Below are 6,846 nucleotides of genomic sequence, written 5' to 3'. Positions count from 1 at the left end.
AAAATCCACGGGTAGAAATATATATAGAGTGAGAGTAGAGCAATGAAAGGATCTACCAAGAGAGGTAGAAAAGGGAGTAGATGTGTGGCAGTATCAGACTGCAGAAATAGCAGTTTCGAAAACGAGACAAAACACAGGCACCCGTTTGCCAAAACAGTAAAATGCAAACTCCAGTGGAAAATCTGAACTTTGACACCTTCAGTGGGTGGTTACCATAGATTAACGGAACCAATAAGACTGATCTAGGGGTGACACCGGAAGTAAGGAAAGCCACTCAAGAAGTAGTAGGATGTGTCTTAGTAAGAAGTTAAGGAGGAGCTAAATTTGTGAGTTAGGTTCAGACTTCACTTCAGCTCCAAGAGAAACTCAGTTAGGATCTAAGCCTTATACTGGGAGGCTATGTCCATTTCTCCCTCTGTTACTGTGTAGTGTTGTGTAAAGTGAAATTGTAAACTTGTACTCTAATTATAAGTAAGATTAATTAAGTGGTGTTTAACTTGCCAAGAATCTATGGAAACGTATCCATGCAAAGTCCTCCTGAGAGACATGGAAGAATAGAAATAAATCTACAATGTTCCTAAGAGAATAGAAACTCATCGCAAGTGATAATTGGAGGTTAGCCCATATAACAGATAACCTTCCAAACATTACCAATAAGCTATGAAGAAGATTATAAGAAAGAAGAGAGAAGAGAATAAAGGAAACCCGTAAGTACTCAAACACAACAACGAAGAAAAGTAAAACAGAGACCATAACAAAGTGGTGCTCAGCGATTGTTGGATTCTAAGTCCAAAACACCGATAAAGAACACACACACACACACACAGTGAAAAAATTAAACAGAGTGGAAGATATAAAGTACTGACCAACTGCTAGAAAAAGAGCGCTGATACTTAAGCGCTAGAAACATAAAGAAAACCAGGCACGAACTCTACAGTTAAAAAGAAGAAATTTCCGAGTTCAATAACTCAAAGAACCAAGAAAATAAAAAGGCGACGAAGAACAACGAAACACAGCTCCGAGACGGCTAGACACAACATAACTTCAAAACAGCTGAGAAGGTGAACGAAACTAGAGTGACGAAACGCAGTGAATTTCTACGAAGAATACTGAACTAGGATCGCTGCATTCCTAAGCCATAAACTCGATAATGCGTTAAAGGTAAACGCAAGAATGCATAGGAGCGGACAGAAGAAGATTGCAAATTCAATGCAGCGAAACTTCATGGAAAGGCGATTGACGGCGGAATTCTCCAATCAACCTACGAGCGCTAAACTATTATAAATATTGAGATAGCGCTCATTTCTCCATACATCGCTACGATTTTCTCAAACAACGGACAAGGCAACAGTGGCAAGTGAAACAACGGCAGTCCCCAGACGCCGCCGCCACCAGTGTTAAACAACGGCAGCGCACGGACGACGACGCAGAAGTGTTCGGCAACCAGAGCCAGCAGCAAGAAGAAAAGTTTGAAGTATCCCAATAGATTAACGTCTGCCAATAAATCAAAATAGAAAATCCTCACACACTGCAATAAAAATAAAAATCCTTTTATAAAATAGTTCAAAACAAGCAGCTTGAGATAAAAAAAATTTTTGTTTGGCATAAAAATTGTAAGTTAAAATAATTTTCTTTCTCTCTTCATTGCTGTGATAAATCTAAACCATAAAGGTATTGTCATTCAGTTCATAAAGTGCAGTTGTGTGAATAAGGAATAGCGGCACATATTAATGTTAATGTTTTTCCAGATTGAAGGAAGGAAACACTAGGAAATAAGAAAATTAGATAGGACAGATAGGGACTGCAATAAGGAAGACAGACTCCAATTATGAGGATAATGTAAGTACAACAATGCATCTATTTTTTTTAAATTATATCCAGTCTAAGTTGTTGGTATGCCATGCATAACAATTTTAATGAAATTATTACCAGGTTACAAAGAAGCAGAACTCCCGACTCGAACCACTGTAGCCTACGTCCAATCCCTTACAGACGTTCGAGACTAAATAATCGGACGAATTTTCCCCCACGACGATCGCATAGCGAAAGTCCACCAAGAATACCGTGCTCGTCAGTAGCAAATAAACCCACGACTAGTGTGATTGTTGCCAACAATAATAACATTCCTAACCCATTGCAAGTACAAACTAGGTACTCTAGAATGGCACAGGCCGCTGTAACAACACAGGCAACACGCTTTTGCGGTAATGTAGAAAGTGGTCATCCTGACAAAATTAAGTTAGAAGCGTATACGGTAGTATTAGAAGAAAGATTTTATCCTACCCAAGCGCTGTTTCATATAAAGCTATGCGGAGATGTAGAATAATGTTAGATTGTTGAGAAAATAAAATCAATTTGCAACGCAGAAATAGAGAAAATGTTTGTTTTCAGCTAGAAGAAGGAAAGTCTTGCATAAATCTGATCAATTTAACTGAGACGACATCTTCCAGAGAAGCGAACATCCAAGAGACTAAGATGGACAATAATGCTAGCCCGGGTAGCACAGATTTAGTGGATAGTAGTGAAATAAGTGGTAGAAATAATAGTTTAAAAGAAATGTCCTTAGCCAGGAAGGATTCTATGATAGATTGTGCACAAATAAATAATATTAACAATGCAAGCCTTGATACTCAGACCTCTGAGCAGAGTTTTAACTCTTAATAAATTATCGCAGCTGAACAGTTAAATGCCTCTGAACAAATCATTGCCGCGGAACATATCAATGCATATGAACAAATTTATGAAGATGAATCACAGATCGCTTATGTGCATTCAACAATAGATGAAGATGAATCAGAAATTGATTGTACATATCTTATAATGGATGAAAATAAAGAAGAAAAATATATCAATGAGGTCCTGTTATTAGGAACAATAAATAAGGGCGAATTAAACTCAACAACACTACTGGATGAAAGTTCAGATGAAACAGATGTCTGTTATTTCTCAGAGATACGCGATGACGAAAAAATATGTTTAATCAGTACTGCAGATGACCATACTGTCAGATTTGTGCTTAAAAGAGAGGTAGTTTTGTACCCGCAATGTCTAACGAAAGTTTGTCTTAGAGCTAAAACAGACGAAGACTTGCATGAAAAAGACGTAATGCTAACTAAGGAAAACTTACCTGACTTTGTTAGGATGGACAATTCCCTAGTTCACGAGAAAGTCAATAACTGTGAGACGTACGTCCAGAATTTTTCAGGCAAAAGACTAATACTAAGAACTGATATAGAATTTTGTACAGGAATTGTTGTGGATAATCCTTTACTAACCCTAGGTGAAAAAGCATTCTTCTCTAGCACAGAGCAAGGTTCAATTTTAAATAAAGAAGTAAATAATACAGACTTTCCTCAGAATAGAGTTAAACTATTACAAATATTGGAGAGATATAGAGATGTCATTGGTTTAGAAGGAGATAAGTTAGGCAGAACAGATACTTTGCAACATAAGATTTTAATACAAGATGGAACTAAACCATTCTATATCCCTAACTATAAGTTGCCAATAAGTCAACGACCGATTGTAGATCAGTTAATTGAGGAAATGAAGCAGGATGGTGTAATAGTACCCTCTAAATCACCATATAATTCACCTCTCTTGTTAGTTCCAAAGAAAGATGGCAGTTGGAGAATGGTAATAGATTATCGGAAATTAAATTCACACACCATCCCAGATAGGATGCCAAGCCTGTTATAAATGATATGTTAGCTCATTTAGGTGGAGCAAAAATATTTACGTCATTAGACTTGCTTAGTGGATATTGGCAAGTGCCTTTAGACGAAGAATCCAAGCCTTTAACAGCTTTTAGTACTCATAAAGAACATTTACAGTTTGAAGTCATGCCCTTTGGTCTTACATCAGCCCCAATAACCTTTACTCGATTAATGCTCCAAATCTTAGGAGATATAGAGGATGTTTTAGTATACCTAGATGTAGTCATTTCTAGCAAGGACTTGGATAGTCACTTTAAGACATTAGAAACAGTGTTAGAAAGACTAATGAGTGCAGGATTAAAGATAAAAATTAATAAATGTCAATTAATGATGAAATCATTAGAGTATTTAGGACATGTCATCAGTGAAAATGGACTGTGTATGCAGGAAGGTAAAATAAAGGCAATTGTAGCATATCCAGCTCTAAATAACTTGAAAGCCTTGAGAAGATTTTTAGGAATGGTTGGCTATTATCGCCCTTTCATTAAGGGATTTGCCACCATAGCCAAACCATTAACAGATTTAACTAAGAAGGAGGTAGTTTATGAATGGAAGACAGAACAGGAAAGAGCTTTCCAAACACTCAAGGAAATGATGACAAGAAATCCAATTTTAGTGTATCCAGCTTTCTCAAAGGAATTTTACTTAGCCTGTGATGCTTCTAGCACAGGTGTAGGTGCAGTTTCAATGCAACAAAGAAAAACCAGAATGAGAGCAGTATATTATGCAAGTAGAGTTTTGAACGCTGCAGAAAGAAATTATAGCACTACCGAGCGAGAGTGCTAAGCTCTATATTGGGGATTACGTAAGTTTAGGCATATATTGCTAGGGCATAAAGTCAATGTGCTTACAGATCACAAACCCATTTGTGACCTATTCAAGAAAAAGCATTCACAAATAATATGAATTTTAACAGATGGTTCATAAGTGAATTGGAATTTGCCCCAGAGTTTAGATATATCCAAGGTAGATATAACACTATAGCAGATGCCTTGTCGAGATCGCAAGAAGAAACTGAGAAACAAATCACAACTAATACTTTCTGCTTTAGTTGTCAGATCATAGATCTGGATTTAGAAAGAGTTCATATCGAACAGCAAAAGGATGCTAACATTAGAAAAATAGTGGGTAAATTAATGCAAAATGAGGATGATCAGTCTGAATTTCAGTTAATTAATGGAATTCTATATAAAACATCAGAAGAACCGAATGCTTGTTCACGTTTGTATGTACCTAACACACTAACACAAGAAGTCTTAGAACTAACAAATTCTTACAAGTTGTCAGGATATCCTGGAATAAAGAAAACATGTAGAACAGTCACTAGAAACTATTTTTGGCCTAATTGCAATGGAGACGCTAAAAGATTTGTTGAGAATTGTCATATCTGTAACGTACACAAAGGTAACGTAAATGTAAAGGCCCCTCTTGAGAAATATCCATCAGAATTAACTCCGTTCCAAGTAGTCTCAATGGATTTTGTAGGTCCATTTCCAAACACAACTAGAGGTAACCGTCAGATATTAGTTTTCATAGATTACTTGACTAGATATGTTGAGATCATTCCAGTCAGAAACAGAGAAGCAACAACTGTAGCAGAAGCTCTGAAATCTAGAATAATTACTAGACATTCATGCCCTCAAACATTATTATCTGATAATGCCGGAGAATTTACTAGTGACATTTTAAAGAAATTGTGTGAGTTTTATGAAATTAACAAGTGTCAGGTTACAGCTTATAAACCAAGATCTAATGGAGCCGTTGAGAGAACAAATCATAAAATAAAGGATGTACTGAAAACTTTGGTGACTCCACAGACTGAAGATTGGGACTTAATTCTTGAAGACGTACAGTTCACCATTAATAACACTATAAATGAATCTATTGGGGAAACCCCACACTTTCTGTTATATGGTTATCAGAAAAGAATGCAAAATACCTTGTTAGACGATGCAACTCCACCCAGACATACTTATAATTACGAAGACTACGTTGCGTGGAAAATAAGACGGACTTTCGAGACAGTAAAAGGTACAAGGGCTCGATTGAAGGACTTATATCAAAAGTCTAGTAAGTATTACAACCAGAAATCAACAGTCCCAGATTTAAAAATAGGGTAACAAGTATATGTGCTTAATCACAAAGTTGAAGCACTTAATGTTAAAGTAAGTCCTAAATTCCAAGGTCCATATAGAGTAATAGAATGGTTAAAGTTAAATAAATTTAAGCTAATGCATGAATCAACTTTAATTGAAACTGTTGCACATTGGAACCATATTAAAATAGTACATTCCGACATTTGGTCAGAAGAACATTTAAAAGATTTTAAAGATTTAAAGGAGTCAAGTAGTAAGGAAAACAGTAACGTAAATGATTCCCATACTTCATCAGCATTAGTGACTCCGAGATACAATTTAAGGAAAAGATAGGACTAAGTGCAGCAGGTCAGTAACATTGTTGCATAAGGTTTACTGCTTAGAATATATTTTGCAGGAAATGGATTTCACTATGGCTCATGGTGAGCGATATCTGCATCTCCCTCTTGCAAATCAAGCAGGGAGCAATTTTAAAGGATCATGGCCAAGTGAGAATGATTCACGACATAGCGGTTGTTACTATAAACGTCAGCACAGTACAGTAGACCGTCAACAACAACAACTGGCAGAATTACTGAGTAAAATCAAAAATGTCATAACTACTAACCAGAATAATTCAGTATTGTTGAAACTTAGAGAGGATATCAGCCAGGTTTTACCTAAGAGAATTAAAAAGCGTTCACTTCTTCCATTTATAGGTACAGACTTAAACACTTTGTTTGGTGTAGCTACTGATAGTGATGTAGATAAAGATAGGGCTAGAATAGAAAAATTAGAAATGTGGGCCGCAGAACGAGGTACCATCATGACTAAAGTCATTGATGCAACTAACAAGAACCAAGAATTGATTATTAAACTGAAGGACTTTGTTAACAGTATAGCTCAGAACATTACAACACAGATAAATGATCTAAACAGGTCACAATTTGTGACTCAGTTAATGTTTGTAACAGAGACATTCTTGTTAAATTATAAGGAACTTTTGAATGCAGTCATGCTAGCCGCTAAAAACATTTTATCACCATACCTCATCA

The 6,846-nt window shown here is 36.2% G+C and overlaps 1 long non-coding RNA gene across 2 annotated transcripts in view; it reads left to right on the top strand.

The window, feature by feature from the left end:
* Positions 1-248: 248 nt before the first annotated feature.
* The window catches only part of LOC135211038 (uncharacterized), an 8,141-nt gene continuing 1,543 nt past the window's right edge, over positions 249-6,846 (top strand). The window contains exons 1-3 of one of the 2 annotated variants that reach the window (XR_010313606.1): positions 271-1,474; positions 1,749-1,839; positions 6,210-6,846. The exon at positions 6,210-6,846 is cut by the window's right edge and continues 1,543 nt beyond it. This is a non-coding gene — a long non-coding RNA (uncharacterized LOC135211038). Of the gene's footprint in view, positions 1,840-6,209 lie in introns of both variants that reach the window. The other variant, XR_010313605.1, reaches the window with a different exon arrangement.

The sequence above is a fragment of the Macrobrachium nipponense genome, chromosome 4 (assembly GCF_015104395.2).
Source record: "Macrobrachium nipponense isolate FS-2020 chromosome 4, ASM1510439v2, whole genome shotgun sequence".
Taxonomy (NCBI): Eukaryota; Metazoa; Arthropoda; class Malacostraca; order Decapoda; family Palaemonidae; genus Macrobrachium; species Macrobrachium nipponense.
Note: the sequence above shows the minus strand (reverse complement) of the source record. Positions and strands in the feature narration are given on the sequence as shown.